Raw genomic sequence first — 20,259 nt, 5'->3', positions numbered from 1 at the left:
AGACTCCGAAAAGGAATAGGTATGTGGTACTGTAAGTAAACCGACTCCAAAACTGTTTTAAGGCAATATTTATTCGTTTTGGAATATTTAGAAAAATAGAAAAATAAGCAGCAGTCCGGGAAGGACATGAGGGCTCCACGAGGGTGGAGGGCGCGCCCTACCCTACTGGGCGCGCCCCCTACCTCGTGGGCACCTCATGTGCTCTCCGGACTCCGTTTCGTACACGATACATATTTTGGTCGGTAAAAATTCATTATATAATCTCCCGGGGGTTTTGACTCCCGTATCACGCAAAAATCTCTTGTCTTTGTTTCGAGCTGTTTTTCTGACAGATATAGGTTATCATGGCGTCTTCAAGTGCTCCCAAGGACAAGTTCTTTGAGAAGGTCATCAACCCTTACCTCGCGGAGGTGCAGCGACACCCTCAAACCATTGAGATGCGTGATGGGTTGCTGCACATCTGTGATGCTGAGGGACCGAAGGGGACCGGAAGCGTAGAGACGAGGCTCGAAGCAATGGAGCAACAAGTTTTCAAGTGTCAGGGGATGGTGGAGCATGGACTCAACTCCAACCACATGATGATCGCAGAGTTCACCAACAAACACAAGCTGGATGCCGACAACATCGGGGAGACCATCTTCAAGCTTCACGAGAAAATTGAGCACCTTCAAGCTCAAATCTATGACCTGCAAAACCAAAACTGTGAGTATGAATATAGATTCAAAAGGATGAGTTTGGCTGCAGATTTGAGGATCCCGGAGACTCAGTCATCTTTCTATGATGGTGAGCCTATGCCTCGAAAGAAGGATGACAAGCCTACGCCATCAACAAAATCACCACCATCTCCACCAACAAAGAAGAATTGAGTATCTGGTATGGGCACTCCACTTGGCAACTGCCAAGCTTGGGGGAGTGCCCCGGTATCGTATCACCATCACTTTTATCTTTACCATTTTTCTTAGTTCGATCCTTTTGGTAATATCTTGATCTAGTAGAATAAAAGTTCTTAGTATGATCTAGTTGTGAGTTTTGCTTTATTATCCTTCTATGTAATCGAGTCCGTGAGCTATATAATAAAGATTAGTGTTGAGTCAAGGGCTTGATTATTTTTTCCATGATCCTAAAGGAATAAAAGAAAAGAGAAAGAAATAAAAAGAAACAAAGAGATCATATGAGTCTTATGGAGAGTAATGAGCTCACATAGAAAGAGTATGATGAATAAAAGTTGTTGAGAGGTGACAAACACAGTTTTGGTCATCGTTGCAATTAATAGGAAGTAATAAAGAAAGAGAAGTCTTCACATATAAATATACTATCTTGGACATCTTTTATGATTGTGAGCACTCATTAAAATATGACATGCTAAAGAGTTGACATTGGACAAGGAAGACAACGTAATGGGTTATGTTTTCTTACATCTGAGATAAATTATATTGTCTTGGATTTTCCAACATGATGAGCTTGCCTTTCCGCCAAATTCATTGCACCAAGTAGAGATACTACTTTCGCTTCCAAATACTATTAAACCAGTCTTGCCATAAGAGTCCACCATATCTACCTATGGATTGAGCAAGATCCATCAAGTAAGTTGTCATCGGTGCAAGCAATAAAAATTGCTCTCTAAATATGTATGATTGATTGGTGTGGAGGAAATAAGCTTTATACGAGCGTGTGATATGGAAGTAATAAAAGCGACAGACTGCATAATAAAGGTCCATATCACAAGTGGCAATATAAAGTGACGTTCTTTCACATTAAGATTTTGTGCATCCAAACCATAAAAGTGCATGGCAACCTCTGCTTCCCTCTGCGAAGAGCCTATCTTTTACTTTTATCTCCTACATTGCATAAGAGTCATGGTGATCTTCACCCTTCCTTTTTACATTTTATCCTTTGGCAAGCACAATATGTTGGAAAGATCCTGGTTTACATGGCTAATTGGATGTGAGTTTTCATGAACTATTACTATTGACATTACCCTTGAGGTAAAACGTTGGGAGGCAAAACTATAAGCCCCTATATTTCTCTGTGTCCGATTAAAACTCCATACCCATAAGTATTGTGTGAGTGTCAGCAATTGTGAAAGATTATATGATAGTTGAGTATGTGGACTTGCTGAAAAGCTCTTATACATTGACTCTTTCCTATGGTATGATAAATTGCAATTGCTTCAATGACTGAGATTGTAGTTTGTTAGTTTTGAAAGCAGTTTACGATTCATACTTGATATTGTGATTGAATTATTACTCTAGCATTAGATATTATATGACAAAGAATTATGTAAGTTGCTGTTCTAAGAATGATCATGATGCCCTCATGTCTGTATTTTATTTTTATCGACACCTCTATCTCTAAACATGTGGACATATTTTTCGATTTCAGCTTTTCGCTTGAGGACAAGCGAGGTCTAAGCTTGGGGGAGTTGATACATCCATTTTGCATCATGCTTTTATATCGATATTTATTGCATTATGGGCTGTTATTACACATTATGTCACAATACTTATGCCTATTCTCTCTTATTTTACAAGGTTTACATAAAGAGGGAGAATGCCGGCAGCTGGGATTCTGGGCTGGAAAAGGAGCAAATATTAGAGATCTATTCTGCACAACTCCAAAAGTCCTGAAACTTCACGGAAGATGTTTTCCAAATATATAAAAAATACTGAGAGCAAGAACTTCACCAGGGGGGCCACACCCGTCCCACGAGGCTGGGGGCGCGCACCCCCCAGGGCGCACCCCCTACCTCGTCGGCCCCCTGGTGGCCCTCCGGTGACCATCTTCTGCTATATGGACTCTTTCGATGGGAAAAATCAGAAGCCATCTTCTCGGACGAAACTCCGCCGCCACGAGGCAGAACCTTGGCGGAACCAATCTAGGGCTCTAGTGGAGCTGTTCTGCCGAGGAAACTTCCCTCCCGGAGGGGGAAATCATCGCCATCGTCATCACCAACGCTCCTCTCATCGGGAGAGGGCAATCTCCATCAACATCTTCATCGGCACCATCTCATCTCAAAACCCTAGTTCATCTCTTGTATCCAATTCTTATCTCCATGTCCGGGATTGGTGCTAGTAGGTTGCTAGCAGTGTTAATTACTCCGTGTAGTTGATGCTAGTTGTTTTAATTGGTGGAAGATCATATGTTCAGATCCTATATGCATAATAATACCCCTCTGATTATGAACATGTCTATGCTTTGTGAGTAGTTACTTTTGTTCCTGAGGACATGGGAGAAGTCTTGCTATTAGTAGTCATGTGAATTTGGTATTCGTTCGATATTTTGATGAGATGTATGTTGTCTCTCCTCTAGTGGTGTTATGTGAACGTCGAATACATGACACTTCACCATTATTTGGGCCTAGAGGAAGGCATTGGGAAGTAATAAGTAGATGATGGGTTGCTAGAGTGACAGAAGCTTAAACCCTAGTTTATGCATTGCTTCGTAAGGGGCTGATTTGGATCCATATGTTTCATGCTATGGTTAGCTTTACCTTAATACTTTTGTTGTATTTGTGAATGCTTGCAATAGAGGTTAATCATTAGTGGGATGCTTGTCCAAGTAAGGGCAGCACCCAAGCACTGGTCCACCCACATACCAAATTATCAAAGTACCGAACGCGAATCATATGAACGTGATGAAAACTAGCTTGACGATATTCCCATGTGTCCTCGGGAGCGATTTACATCATATAAGAGTTTTTCCAGGTGAGGGAGTCCTGGATTAGGGGGTATCCGGACAGACGAATTATATCCTTTGGCCGGACTATTGGACTATGAAGATACAAGATTGAAGACTTCGTCCCGTGTCCGGATGGGACTCTCCTTGGCGTGGAAGGCAAGCTTGGCAATACGGATATGTAGATCTCCTTCCTTGTAACCGACTCTGTGTAACCCTAGCCCCCTCCTGTGTCTATATAAACCAAAGGGTTTAGTCCGTAGGACAACATACAATCATACCATAGGCTAGCTTCTAGGGTTTAGCCTCTCTGATCTCGTGGTAGACCAACTCTTGTACTACTCATATTATCAAGAATAATCAAGAAGGAAGTAGGGTTTTACCTCCATCAAGAGGGCCCGAACCTGGGTAAAACATCGTGTCCCCTGCCTCCTGTTTTGATCCGCCTTAGACGCACAGTTCAGGACCCCCTACCCGAGATCCGCCAGTTTTGACACCGACATTGGTGCTTTCATTGAGAGTTCCTATGTGTCGTCACCGTTAGGCTTGATGGCTCCTTCAATCATCAATAGCGATGCAGTCTAGGGTGAGACTTTTCTCCCCGGACAGATCTTTGTATTCGGCGGCTTCGCCCTGCGGGCCAACTCGCTTGGCCATCTGGAGCAGATCGAGAGTTACGCCCCTGGCCACCAGGTCAAGTTTGGAAGACTAAACTACACGGCCGACATCCGCGGAGACTTGATCTTCGACGGATTAGAGCCCCTATGGAGTGCGCTGCAGGGTCACGATGAGCATGATTTAGCTCTACCATCAGACAGAGTTCAGGAGACCGCACCGGCAACCGCTCCGACCCTCAATTCGGAGCCAATTGCACCATCCATGGACAGGCGGATAGACCCCACCACGGAGGCCATATTCTCAGCGGCGATCGAGCCGAGTATCGACCTTACCCTTCACGGGAGCCGTGACGCCGAATTGTCGGATTCTTCCCCGGCCACAGACTCCGAACCGCCTGCGCCCGTGCCTATCGAATCCGACTGGGCGCCGATCATGGAGTTCACCTCCGTGGATATCTTTCAGCACTCGCCCTTCGGTGACATATTGAACTCATTAAGGTCTCTCTCCTTGTCAGGAGAGTCCTGGCCGAACTATGTCCAGCAGGATTGGGATGCGGATGACGAAGAAATTTGCCGCCCACCCACCACCCACTTAGTAGCCACTGTCGATGATTTGACCGACACGCTCGACTTCGACTCCGAAGACATCGACGGTATGGACGACAATGTGGGAGACGAACAGGAACCACTGCCCACAGGGCACTGGACAGCCACCTCATCATATGATATATACATGGTGGACACACCCAAAGAAGGCAATGGCGACGGGCCAGCGGAGGATGACCCCTCCAAGAAGCAACCCAAGCGCCGACGTCAGTGGCACCGCTCTAAGTCTCGCCAAAGCAAAAGCAGTGATACCGACACAGGAGATAATAGCACTCCGGACAGTGCCGAAGATGACAACAATCCCCTCCAGCAAGATTTAGAGCAGGAGGATGGAGAAGCTAGCCCTCCCGAGAGAGCGGCAGATGGAGAGGCGGAGGATGATAATTACATGCCTCCCTCCAAAGATGAGGCAAGCCTCGACGATGATGAATTTGTCGTGCCTGAGGATCCCGTCGAGCAAGAGCGCTTCAAGCGCCAGCAAAATAGCCTTAAGAAAAAGCAACAACAGCTTCAAGCTGATCAAGATTTTCTAGCGGACAGATGGACTGAAGTCCTCACGGCCGAGGAATATGAACTCGAACGCCCCTCCATGAGTTACCAAAAGCGCAGGTTGCTACCCCGACTAGAGGAGGAAGCATTAAAACATACATCTCCAGCGTATGACGCAGCTGATCGGCCACCTCGTGGCCGCGACAGAGAGGCATTTCAGCCAAAAGCTCAGCCCACACCCCGACGCCACTCAAATAAAAATGTCAAGGCACGGGGAAACACGCTAGACCTGCGAGACGCATTGGAGGACAAAGCAAAACACGCAAGATCGATCTACGGATCACGAGGGCGCGCCACTACGCGGGACGATAACCGTCACGCTGGATACAGTAAAAGTAAATCTGGCCGGGCCGAACACAGCGGACAAGACTCATTTGAGCTGCGTCGCCACATAGCCCATTACAGAGGCGCCGCACACCCCCTATGCTTCACAGATGAAGTAATGGATCACCAAATCCCAGAGGGTTTCAAACCTGTAAATATCGAATCATACGACGGCACAACAGATCCTGCGGTATGGATCAAGGACTTTCTCCTGCACATCCACATGGCCCGTGGTGACGATCTACACGCCATCAAATACCTCCCACTTAAACTCAAAGGACCAGCTCGGCATTGGCTCAACAACCTGCCAGCAGAATCCATTGGCTGTTGGGAAGATCTGGAAGCCGCATTCCTCGACAACTTCCAGGGCACTTATGTGCGACCACCAGATGCCGATGACTTGAGCCACATAATTCAGGAGCCAGAGGAATCGGCCAGGCAATTCTGGACACGGTTCCTGACAAAGAAAAATCAAATCATCGACTGTCCAGATGCAGAGGCCCTAGCAGCTTTTAAGCACCACATCCGCGACGAGTGGCTCGCCCGGCACCTTGGCCAGGAAAAGCCGAAATCTATGGTAGCCCTCATGACACTCATGACCCGCTTTTGCGCGGGAGAAGACAGCTGGCTGGCTCGTAGCAATAATATATCAAAGAACCATGGTACTTCGGATACCAAGGATAGCAATGGCAGGTCATGTCGCAACAAACACAAGCGCCGCATCAACAACGACAATACCGAGGATACGGCAGTCAAAGCCAGATTCAGAGGCTCTAAACCCGGTCAGCGGAAAAAGCCATTCAAAAGAAGCACCCCGGGCCCGTCCAGTTTGGACCGTATACTCGATCGCTCGTGTCAAAATACACGGCACCCCCGACAAGCTAGCCAACCACACCAACAGGGAATGTTGGGTGTTCAAGCAGGCCGGCAAGTTAAATGTCAAAAACAAAGATAAGGGGTCACATAGTGACGACGAGGAGGAGCCCCGGCTGCCGAACACCGGAGGACAGAAGAGGTTCCCCCCACAAGTGCGGACGGTGAACATGATATACGCAACCCACATCCCCAAGAGGGAGCGGAAGCGTACGCTAAGGGACGTATATGCGTTGGAGCCAGTCGCCCCAAAGTTCAACCCATGGTCCTCCTGTCCGATCACCTTCGATCGCAGGGACCACCCGACTACTATCTGTCATGGTGGATTCGCCGCACTGGTCCTAGACCCAATCATCGACGGATTTCACCTCACTCGAGTCCTCATGGACGGTGGCAGCAGCCTGAGCCTGCTTTATCATGACACAATGCGCAAAATGGGTATAGACCCCTCAAGGATCAAACCCAGAAAAATGACCTTCAAAGGCGTCATACCAGGTGTAGAGGCCCATTGCACAGGCTCAGTCACACTGGACGTGGTCTTCGGATCCCCGGATAACTTCCGAAGTGAGGAGTTAATCTTCGATATAGTCCCGTTCCGTAGTGGCTATCATGCACTGCTCGGGCGAACCGCATTTGCGAGATTCAATGCAGTACCACATTATGCATACCTCAAGCTCAAAATGCCAGGACCTCGGGGGGTCATCACAGTCAATGGAAACACAGAGCACTCTCTCCGCACGGAGGAGCACACTGCGGCCCTCGCAGCAGAAGCAAAAAGCAGCCTCTTAAGGCAATCCACCAGTTCGGCGATTAAAGACCCGGACACCTTCAAGCGCGCCCGGAGTAATCGGCAACAAGAGCGCCTGGCATGTTCCGAGCTCACATAGCAATGTGGCCCCCACCCCAGTCCCAGCCAAACGGCAAAATCTGTGCCACGCGTACATAATTACGCATTGAAAATACCATGGCCACAGGTGGGGAGGGGGCACGACTACGGCACGCCCCAAGACGCAGCTCAACCGCACTAGGGGCTTCCCATTTTGTTATTTTTCTCTCTTTCAGGACTTTAATCTCTTGAAACCCCGTCCGGCAGTATGATTGCCGGACACACGATGCAACAACCAAGGAGGCAGAAAGCTTCGTCGCACCATGGAACTCCCAGGTGGTCTCTAATAACGAGTGAAATACTTGCTTTAAATACCATTCCTCAGCTTGCCCTTGGAGGGGACATGTCAAATAGTCCTACTTTTTGCTTATCGCACTACTTGTATCATTCTGCTTCGACGCACCTTTTTGAATAACCAATGCATAGCACTAGACTATTACCGCATTCTCTATTCTTTTTTTATATATATGTTCATTCATGACATTCAGCACCCGTACACTCGGTATGGCCAATATGCCAGGGGCTTAAGCGTACCCCATAATACGGCGTGAGAAGTCCGAACACTTTCGACAGTGCGGCACCCCGAACTTATAGCATTATATGCATCAGCTCCAAATCATGTCTTGGGTCAATAGTTGGGTTTGCCCGGCTCCCATGTTTTAGTACCTTATGTTCCGCTAAATCGGCTAAGGTAGCACTGGGAGAACTACTGCGATTGTGCCCCGGTTCATCTGGGCAAGCACCTCAGTAGAGAAAGCTAAAACTGACTATCATGATAAGGCGAGAGATGGTCGCTGTTCGAGAGGTCTCGAGTCCCTAAAGACTTATGCCGCTTAGAGCGAGGAGTCGGCTTTGTCCGGCTTAAGGCGTGTATAGCGCCCCGAATTCGGCCTTCCGAATACTAGGGGCTTCGCCAAAATTTAAAATTGAAGACTTCTATGGCTAGGTGAGAGTGATAAAGCATTATAGTCCGATTGCCTTGTTCGTTGTGCTGAGCACCTCCCTCGAAGGACCCAACAATGGGAACAAGAGTGCTCAGATTTATCCCGAACACCCCAGCACTCGTGGCATGGGGGCAGAAGCCGACGACTAGCCATCTCTCAGATTTAATAAACAGCCGCACAGAAGGTAATATTTTAAATTCAAACAAGTGTTGCATAGCGCATATGAACAAGTTTTCATAATACAGGATCACACGAGCAAGTTCATTCAAAAATTACATCCTTCGCACACTCGTCCACCACAAGACGGGCACCCTTCAGGACACCCTCATAATACATTTCGGGGTGGTGATGCTCCTTGCCCTGCGGCGGCCCCTCCTTCACCAGCTTCTTGACGTCCATCTTGGCCCAGTGCACCTTCGCACGGGCAAAAGCCCGGCGTGCACCTTCGATGCAGACGGACCGCTTTATGACCTCCAGCCGTGGGCAGGCATCCACAAGCCACCTCACCAGGCCGAAGTAGCTGTTGGGAAGGGAGTCGTCAGGCCACATCCGGACTATAAGGCCCCTCATGGCCTGTTCGGCCGCCTTGTGCAGCTCGACCAGTTGCATCAGCTGGTCGCTCACAGGCATCGGGTGTTCGGTCCCAGTATACTGAGACCAGAACAACTTCTCCGTCGAGCTTCCCTCCTCGGCCTGGTAATACTTCGCGGCATCCGACATGCTGCGGGGCAAATCTGCGAATGCTCCTGGAGAGCTCCAGACTCGGGTAAGTAACAAGTAATTTACTTTCACATGCTTGCTTTGCATATTGAAGGCCTTACCCGCTGCTATCTTCCTCATCGCCTCAATTTCTTGGAGGGACTTTTGGGCTTCAGCCTTGGCATTCTTTGTGCTCTCGAGGGCCGCGGCAAGCTTGGACTCTCGCATCTTTGAGTCAAGCTCCAAAGCCTCGTGCTTCTTCACGAGAGCCTGGAGCTCTTGCTGCACCTCGCCCACCCGTGCCTCTTGTTTTTCCCGCTCGGTGCGCTCCTTGGCTGCTTTGTTTTCGGCCTCGGACATCGCTTGCTTCAGGGTCGCCACTTCGGTCGTGGCCCCTGGCACATCCATGATGATCCTATCATTTTGCAACCGCATCTTTTATATATATATATATGGACAAGGCATTACTTACCTTTGTTCTCCTCGAGCTGCCTCTTGGCAAGACCGAGCTCTTTCACGGACCACTTGAGGTTCTGCCTCAGTGCAGCGACCTCCGCAGTCAGTGCGGCAGAGGTCAGCAGCGAAGCCAGCATACGCATATATATACTTATATTAGACTCCTGCGGATATTATTTGATCCTCTATTCGGCTTTTCTTTGTGAACACCAAACAGAGCATCAGGGGCTACTGTCTATGCGATAATATTTTCCTATATATTAAATACTTACCTCAAAGCCTGTTAGGCCTTATACAATGGGAGATGCTTAGGGGAGCTGCTTAGAAAAATAATCCGAGATTTTCTGAAGCATCGGTGCCTATTTCTACAAAAGAGATGCTTAGTTAAGCGTCTACCCTATACAAATAAGCATCGGTGCTTAAGAAAAGCCTAGTTTATTTCTCTAAGGACCTCTCTAAGCATCTCCCATTGTACAAGGCCTTAGAAGGATGGCACATGCTTCAGTCAGTCCGCTCTTGGCGGACTGAACCTTCTTGATCACCGCACTCATAATAGTGCGGTGCGCTTCGTCGATGGAAGCGCCGCGAAGCGCTCCCAGCAGGTTGTCCGGTGCCTCTGGATGGACAGAGGTCACCGGCACGGCGGCTTGCCCCTCTTGGAAGGGGGCCGCCTGCCGGAGTCCGGAACCACTAGAGGTTCCGGCGTGCCGTGCGGCTGGGGGCCGAACTTGGAGCCCTTAGGAGTCTTGCTCCCTTCGCGCCTGGAGTCCGGAAGGTCGCCTTGAGGCGCCTCCGGGATTGTCTCCCCCCGGCTCAATGCCCCTCGAGACAGTACCTCGACATCGTCCGAAGGGCGAGGAGAGGAGGCGGTTGGAAGTGTATCACTATCCATATCCGACGAGTCCAAGGAACCGTCCGACGAGGATACGTCGATACGGGCTCGGGGCAGACTGCATAATCATATTTGACGTTAGGAGAAGCAGTGCAACAAAAGTATGCTATGAGTTACTCTGGTATCCGAATACTTACGACTTCGCCAGGGGATTGGCCCTGAGTAGCCACTCGTCTTTGCCGTCGGCGGCGGTGGTGGAACAGTCCGGAAGGAGAGTCCTTCCCTTCTTGGACCCTTCGGCCTCCCCGGTTGGGGCGGCCTTCCTTTTCTTGTCTCCCCCGGCTGGAGGGGGGAATCTTCATCTTCCTCCTCCTCATTTTCACGGGAGGAGTGTGTCTCGGAGTTATCGGATGATGTGTCTGATACCACCTGGCACCGGGAACTCTTTCGGGTTCCCGTGGCCTTCTTCTTGGTCTTCTCCGGCACGTCATAAGGAGCCGGAGTTCGCATCTCCGTCAGGAGAGCGTCTGCAGGGTCTTCGGGCAGAGGGGCCGGACAGTTAATCTGCTCCGATGTCTCCACCCAGTCCTGTCAAAGGAATGGGAGCTCAGACCCCGCACATGGTTAAGCTATGGGAAATAAATACCCTACCAGATGTACATAACTTACCGGATTCGCAGGGCGCTTCGCGCTTAGCCCACGGTCCTCGGTAAGAGAAGGGGGGACCTCGGCGCCCTTGAACAACACCTTCCAGACGTCCCTATGCGTCGTATCGAAGAGCTCGCGTAGAGTCCGGTGTTGGGCCGGGTCGAACTCCCATAAGTTGAAAGCCCGTTGTTGACACGGGAGGATCCGGCGGAAGAGCATGACCTGGACTATGTTGACAAGCTTAAGTTTCTTGCTTATCATGTTCCGGATACACTTCTAGAGTTCGTCCAGCTCCACCGATGAGCCCCAGGACAAGCCCTTCTCCTTCCAGGAAGTGAGCCGCGTGGGGATTCCGGATCGAAACACGGGGGCCGCCACCCAGTTGGTGCCATGCGGCTCGGTGATGTAGAACCACCCCAATTGCCACCCCTTTATGGTCTCCACTAAGGAGCCCTCGAGCCATGTAACGTTGGGTATTTTTCCCACCATGGCTCCGCCGCCTTCCGCTTGTTGGCTGCCTACTACCTTCGGCTTGATATTGAAGGTCTTCAGCCACATGCCGAAGTGGGGCCGGATGCGGAGGAAAGCCTCGCACACGACGATGAACGCCGAGATGTTGAGGATGAAATTCGGGGCCAGATCATGAAAGTCCAGCCCATAATAGAACATAAGGCCGCGGACGAATGGATGGAGGGGAAACCCCAGTCCGTGGACAAAGTGGGGGAGGAAAATCACCCTTTCGTAAGGTTCCGGGGTAGGGACAATCTGCCCCGCAGCTGGCAGCCGGTGCGCGATATCCGCGGCTAAGTATCCGACCCCATGTAGTTTATTGATGTGTCCCCCCGTGACGGAGGAGACCATCCACTTGCCCCCCGCTCCGGACATGTTTGGAGAGAGTTGAGGAGAAGGATGTGGACTTGGGCGCTGGAGCTCGAGTGCGCGAGAATGGATGAGCAAGGAGGAAGAAGGCGTGGGTAGAAAAAGGTGAAACCTTATCCCTTTATAAGGGCAGACGAAACTGTGCGCCCCCACCAGCCTGGTAAAACTCGCTTATCCCCCAAGCACCGTAATTGATGGCGCGGTTGGGTTACCCACGTCCGTATTGATGGGAATCCCGTAATAAGGGGACACGATCTCTGCTTCGACAAGACGTGCCAAGGAAACCGCCTCGCGAAACATGCTGAGATAGGTTATGAAAAACGATTCGAATAAAGACCTGGCTGTGGTGTGATGTCACGCTACGGGGTACGTCAGCAGATTAGATTTGTGGAAATAGTATTCTCTCTACGGTGGTATGTGGAACTTGTTTTGCAGAGCCGGACACGATCCTTGTGTTCAAAATCTTCTATGAAGTATTCGGGGGAGTAACCCGCCTTGCAATGCCGAAGACAATCTGCACGCCGAACTCATCGTCATTGAAGCCTGGTTCAGGGGCTATTGAGGGAGTCCTGGATTAGGGGGTATCCGGACAGCCGGATTATATCCTTTGGCCGGACTGTTGGACTAAGAAGATACAAGATTGAAGACTTCGTCCCGTGTCTGGATGGGACTCTCCTTGGCGTGGAAGGCAAGCTTGGCAATACAGATATGTAGATCTCCTTCCTTGTAACTGACTCTGTGTAACCCTAGCCCCCTCCGGTGTCTATATAAACCGGAGGGTTTAGTCCGTAGGACAACATACAATCATACCATAGGCTAGCTTCTACGGTTTAGCCTCTCCGATCTCGTGGTAGATCAACTCTTGTATTACTCATATTATCAAGAATAATCAAGCAGGACGTAGGGTTTTACCTCCATCAAGAGGGCCCGAACCTGGGTAAAACATCATGTCCCCTGCCTCCTGTTACCATCCGCCTTAGACGCACAGTTCGGGACCCCCTACCCGAGATCCATCGATTTTGACACCGACACCAGGCTTGTCCTTTGCTACAAAAAGGATTGGGCCACCTTGCTGCACCTTATTTACTTTTGTTACTTGATGCTCGTTACAACTTATCTTATCACAAAACTATCTGTTACCACTTATTTCAGTACTTGGAGAGAATACCTTGCTGGAAACCGCTTATCATTTCCTTCTGCTCCTCGTTGGGTTCGACACTCTTACTTACCAAAAGAACTACGATAGATACCCTATACTTGTGGGTCATCAATGACGGTGATGATGTTGCTACCGATGCAGGGCTTCGCCTAAGCACCGCTACGATATGATCGAGGTGGATTATGGTGGAGGGGGGCATCGCACACGGCTTGGAACAATCAACTTGTGTGTCCTAGGGTGCCCCCTACCCCATATATAAAGGAGCAAGGGGGAGGCCGGCCGGCCCTCTCTCTCTCCACTAAGGCCCATGTGGCCCATTACTTCTCCCGGGGGGTTCCGGTAACCCTCCGGCACTCTGGTTTTCTCCGAAATCACCCGGAACACTTCCGATATCCGAATATAGTCGTCCAATATATCAATCTTTATGTCTCGACCATTTCGAGACTCCTCGTCATGTCAATGATCACATCCAGGACTCTGAACTACCTTTGGTACATCAAATCACATAAACTCATAATATCGATCGTCATCGAACGTTAAGCATGCGGACCCTACCGGTTCGAGAACTATGTAGACATGACCGAGACACGTCTCCGGTCAATAACCAATAGCAGAACCTGGATGCTCATATTGGCTCCTACATATTCTATGAAGATCTTTATCGGTCAAACCGCATAACCACATATGTTGTTCCCTTTGTCATCGGTATGTTACTTGCCCGAGATTCGATCGTCAGTATCTCAATACCTAGCTCAATATCGTAATAGGAAAGTCTCTTTACTCTTTTCTGTAATGCATCATCCCGCAACTAACTCATTAGTTGCATTGCTTGCAAGGCTTATAGTGATGTGCATTACTGAGAGGGCCCAGAGATACCTCTCCGACAATCGGAGTGACAAATCCTAATCTCGATCTATGCCAACTCAACAAGTACCATTGGAGACACCTGTAGAGCACCTTTATAATCACCCAGTTACGTTGTGATGTTTGGTAGCACACAAAGTGTTCCTTCGGTAATCGGGAGTTGCATAATCTCATAGTCATAGGAACATGTATAAGTCATGAAGAAAGCAATAGCAGTAAACTAAAACGATCAAGTGCTAAGCTAACGGAATGGGTCAAGTCAATCACATCATTCTCCTAATGATGTGATCCCGTTTATCAAATTACAACTCATGTCTATGGTTAGGAAACATAATCATCTTTGATCAACGAGCTAGTCCAAGTAGAGGCATACTAGTGACACTCTGTTTGTCTATGTATTCACACATGTATTATGTTTCCGATTAATACAATTATAGCATGAATAATAAACATTTATCATGAAATAAGGAAACAAATAATAACTTTTATTATTGCCTCTAGGGAATATTTCCTTCAGTCTCCCACTTGCACTAGAGTCAATAATCTAGATTACACAGTAATGATTCTAACACCCATGGAGCCTTGTTGCTGATCATGTTTTGCTCGTCAGAGAGGTTTAGTCAACGGGTCTGCAACATTCAGATCCGTATGTATCTTGCAAATCTCTATGTCTCCCACATGGACTTGATCGCGGATGGAATTGAAGCGTCTCTTGATGTGTTTGGTTCTCTTGTGAAATCTGGATTCCTTTGCCAAGGAAATTGCACCAGTATTGTCACAAAAGATTTACATTGGACCCGATGCACTAGGTATGACACCTAGATCGGATATGAACTCCTTCATCCAGACTCCTTCATTTGCTGCTTCCGAAGCAGCTATGTACTCCACTTCACACGTAGATCCCTCCATGATGCTTTGTTTAGAATTGCTCCAATTGACAGCTCCACCGTTCAATATAAACACATATCCGGTTTGCGATTTAGAATCATCCAGATTAGTGTCAAAGCTTGCATCGACGTAACCATTTACGACGAGCTCTTTGTCACCTCCATAAATGAGAAACATATCCTTAGTCCTTTTCAGGTATTTCAGGATGTTCTTGACTGTTGTCCAGTGATCCACTCCTGGATTACTTTGGCACCTCCCTGCTAAACTAATAGCAAGGCCACATCAGGTCTGCTACACAGCATTGCATACATGATAGAGCCTATGGGTGAAGCATAGGGAACACTTTTCATCTTCTCTCCATCTTCTGCAGTGGTCGGGCATTGAGTCTTACTCAACTTCACACCTTGTAACACAGGCAAGAACCCTTTCTTAGCTTGATCCATTTTGAACTTCTTCAAAACTTTATCAAGGTATGTGCTTTGTGAAAGTCCAATTAAGCGTCTTGATCTATCTCTATAGATCTTGATGCCCAATATATAAGCAGCTTCACCGAGGTCTTTCATTGAAAAACTCTTATTCAAGTATCCTTTTATGCTATCCAGAAATTCTATATCATTTCCAATCAACAATATGTCATCCACATATAATATTAGAAATGCTATAGAGCTCCCACTCACTTTCTTGTAAATACAAGCTTCTCCAAAAGTCTGTATAAAACCATATGCTTTGATCACACTATCAAAACATTTATTCCAACTCAGAGAGGCTTGCACCAGTCCATGAATGGATTGCTGGAGCTTGCACACTTTGTTAGCACCCTTTGGATCGATAAAACCTTCAGGTTGCATCATATACAACTCTTCTTCCAGAAATCCATTCAAGAATGAAAGTCTTCACATCCATTTGCCAAATTTCATAATCATAAAATGCGGCAACTGCTAACATGATTCGGACGGACTTAAGAATCGCTACGGGTGAGAAGGTCTCATCGTAGTCAACTCCTTGAATTTGTCGAAAATCTTTAGCAACAAGTCGAGCTTTGTAGATAGTAACGTTACCGTCAGCGTCAGCCTTCTTCTTGAAGAACCATTTATTCTTGATGGCTTGCCGATCATCGGGCAAGTCAACCAAAGTCCACACTTTGTTCTCATACATGGAGTGAAGGAAATATGCCCTAGAGGCAATAATAAAGTTATTACTTATTTCCTTATAATCATGATAAATGTTTATTATTCATGCTAGAATTGTATTAACCGGAAACATAATACATGTGTGAATACATAGACAAACAAAGTGTCACTAGTATGCCTCTACTTGACTAGCTCGTTAATCAAAGATGGTTATGTTTCCTAACCATGAACAATGAGTTGTTATTTGATTAACGGGATCACATCATTAAGTGAATGATCTGATTGACATGACCCATTCCATTAGCTTAGCACCCTATCGTTTAGTATGTTGCTATTGCTTTCTTCATGACTTATACATGTTCCTATAACTATGAGATTATGCAACTCCTGTTTACCGAAGGAACACTTTGGGTACTACCAAACGTCACAACGTAACTGGGTGATTATAAAGGAGTACTACAGGTGTCTCCAAAGGTACATGTTGGGTTGGCGTATTTCAAGATTAGGTTTTGTCACTCTGATTGTCGGAGAGGTATCTCTGGGCCCTCTCGGTAATGCACATCACTTAAGCCTTGCAAGCATTGCAACTAATGAGTTAGTTGCGGAATGATGTATTACAAAACGAGTAAAGAGACTTGATAGTAATGAGATTGAACTAGGTATTTGGAATACCGACGATCGAATCTCGGGCAAGTAACATACCGATGACAAAGGGAACAAAGTATGTTGTTATGCGGTCTGACCGATAAAGATCTTCATAGAATATGTAGGAGCCAATATGGGCATCCAGGTCCCGCTATTGGTTATTGACCGGAGACGTGTCTCGGTCATGTCTACATTGTTCTCGAACCCGTAGGGTCCGCACGCTAAGGTTACGATGACAGTTATATTATGAGTTTATGCATTTTGATGTACCGAAGGTTGTTCGGAGTCCCGGATGTGATCACGGACATGACGAGGAGTCTCGAAATGGTCAAGACATAAATATTGATATATTGGAAGCCTATGTTTGGATATCGGAAGTGTTCCGGGTGAAATCGGGATTTTACCGGAGTACCGGGAGGTTACCGGAACCCCCCGGGAGCTATATGGGCCATGATGGGCCTTAGTGGAAAAGAGAAGAGGCAGCCCCTCATAGGCCGCGCGCCCCTCCCTTCCCTGGGTCCGAATAGGACAAGGAGAGGGGGACGGCCCGTCTCTCTCTTTTCCCCCCTCCGTGAATCCTATTCCAACTAGGATTGGGGGGAATCCTACTCCCAGAGGGAGTAGGACTCTCCTGGCGGGCCCTCCTTGGCCAGCCAGCCTCCCCCCTTTAGTCCTTTATATACGGAGGCAGGGGCACCCCAGAGACACACAAGTTGATCCACGTGATCTTTTCCTTAGCCGTGTGCGGCGCCCCCAGCCACCATAGTCCTCGATAATATTGTAGCGGAGTTTAGGCGAAGCCCTGCTGCTGTAGTACATCAAGATCGTCACCACGCCGTCGTGCTGACGGAACTCTTCCCCGACACTTTGCTGGATCAGAGTCCGGGGATCGTCATCAAGCTGAACGTGTGCTAAAACTCGGAGGTGCTGTAGTTTCGGTGCTTGATCGGTCGGATCGTGAAGACGTACGACTACATCAACCAAACGCTTCCGTTGTTGATCTACTAGGTATGTAGATCATACTCCCCCTCTCGTTGCTATGCATCACCATGATCTTGCGTGTGCGTAGGAAATTTTTTGAAATTACTACGTTCCCCAACAGTGGCATCCGAGCCTAGGTTTTATATGTTGATGTTATATGCACGAGTAGAACACAAGTAAGTTGTGGGCGATATAAGTCATGCTGCTTACCAGCATGTCATACTTTGGTTCAGCAGTATTGTTGGATGAAGCGGCCCAGACCAACATTACGCGTACGCTTACGCGAGACCGGTTCTCCCGACGTGCTTTGCACAGAGGTGGCTTGTGGGTGACAGTTTCTCCAACTTTAGTTGAACTGAGTGTGGCTATGCCCAGTCCTTGCGAAGGTTAAAACAGCACCAACTTGACAAACTATCGTTGTGGTTTTGATGCGTAGGTAAGATTGGTTCTTGCTTAAGCCCGTAGCAGCCACGTAAAACTTGCAACAACAAAGTAGAGGACGTCTAACTTGTTTTTGCAGGGCATGTTGTGATGTGATATGGTCAAGACATGATGCTGATTTTATTGTATGAGATGATCATGTTTTGTAACCAAGTTATCGGCAACTGGCAGGAGCCATATGGTTGTCGCTTTATTGTATGCAATGCAATCGCGATGTGATGCTTTACTTTATCACTAAACGGTAGCGATAGTCGTGGAAGCACAAGCTTGGCGAGACGACAACGACACTAAGATGGAGATCAAGGTGTCACGCCGGTGACGATGGTGGTCACGACGATGCTTCGGAGATGAAGATCACAAGCACAAGATGATGATGGCCATATCATATCACTTATATTGATTGCATGTGATGTTTATCTTTTATGCATCTTATCTTGCTTTGATTGACGGTAGCATCATAAGATGATCTCTCACTAATTATCAAGAAGTGTTCTCCCTGAGTATGCACCGTTGCGAAAGTTCTTCGTGCTGAGACACCACGTGATGATCGGGTGTGATAGGTTCTACGTTCAAATACAACGGGTGCAAAACAGTTGCACACGCGGAATACTCAGGTTATACTTGACGAGCCAAGCATATACAGATATGGCCTCGGAACACGGAGACCGAAAGGTCGAGCGTGAATCATACAGTAGATATGATCAACATAATGATGTTCACCAATGAAACTACTCCATGTCACGTGATGATCGGACATGGTTTAGTTGATTTGGATCATGTAATCACTTAGAGGATTAGAGGGATGTCTATCTAAGTGGGAGTTCTTTAAGTAAATTAACTGAACTTAAATTTATCATGAAACTTAGTACCTGATAAGTATCTTGCTCGTTTATGCTTGTTTGTAGATAGATGGCTCGTGCTGTTGTTCCGTTGAATTTTAATGCGTTCCTTGAGAAAGCAAAGTTGAAAGATGATGTTAGCAATTACACGGACTGGGTCCATAACTTGAGGATTATCCTCATTGCTGCACAGAAAAATTACGTCCTGGAAGCACCGCTGGGTGCCAGGCCAGCTGCAGGAGCAACGCTGGATGTTATGAACGTCTGGCAGAGCAAAGCTGATGACTACTCGATAGTTCAGTGTGCCATGCTTTATGGCTTAGAATCGGGACTTCAACGACGTTTTGAACGTCATGGAGCATATGAGATGTTCCAGGAGTTGAAGTTAATATTTCAAGCAAATGCCCGGATTGAGAGATATGAAGTCTCCAATAAGTTCTATAGCTGCAAGATGGAGGAGAACAGTTCTGTTAGTGAGCATATACTCAAAATGTATGGGTATAATAATCACTTGATTCAATTGGGAGTTAATCTTCCAGATGATTGCGTCATTGACAGAATTCTCCAATCACTGCCACCAAGCTACAAGAGCTTTGTGATGAACTATAATATGCAAGGGATGAATAAGACTATTCCCAAGCTCTTCGCAATGCTGAAAGCTGCGGAGGTAGAAATCAAGAAGGAGCATCAAGTGTTGATGGTCAACAAGACCACTAGTTTCAAGAAAAAGGGCAAAGGAAAGAAGAAGGGGAACTTCAAAAAGAACGGCAAGCAAGTTGCTACTCAAGAGAAGAAACCCAAACCTGGACCTAAGCCTGAAACTGAGTGCTTCTATTGCAAGCAGACTGGTCACTGGAAGCGGAACTGCCCCAAGTATTTGGCGGATAAGAAGGATGGCAAGGTGAACAAAGGTATATGTGATATACATGTTATTGATGTGTACCTTACTAATTCTCGCAGTAGCACCTGGGTATTTGATACTGGTTCTGTTGCTAATATTTGCAACTCGAAACAGGGACTACGGATCAAGCGAAGATTGGTTAAGGACGAGGTGACGATGCGCGTGGGAAACGGTTCCAAAGTCGATGTGATCGCAGTCGGCACGCTACCTCTACATCTACCTTTGGGATTAATATTAGACCTAAATAATTGTTATTTGGTGCCAGCGTTAAGCATGAACATTATTTCTGGATCTTGTTTGATGCGAGACGGTTATTCATTTAAATCAGAGAATAATGGTTGTTCTATTTATATGAGTAATATCTTTTATGGTCATGCACCCTTGAAAAGTGGTCTATTCTTGTTGAATCTCGATAGTAGTAAC

The sequence above is a fragment of the Triticum urartu genome, chromosome 5, assembly GCF_003073215.2.
Source record: "Triticum urartu cultivar G1812 chromosome 5, Tu2.1, whole genome shotgun sequence".
In the NCBI taxonomy this organism is placed as follows: Eukaryota; Viridiplantae; Streptophyta; class Magnoliopsida; order Poales; family Poaceae; genus Triticum; species Triticum urartu.
The sequence above is the reverse complement of the archived record's forward strand: the minus strand, read 5'-3'. Positions refer to the sequence as shown.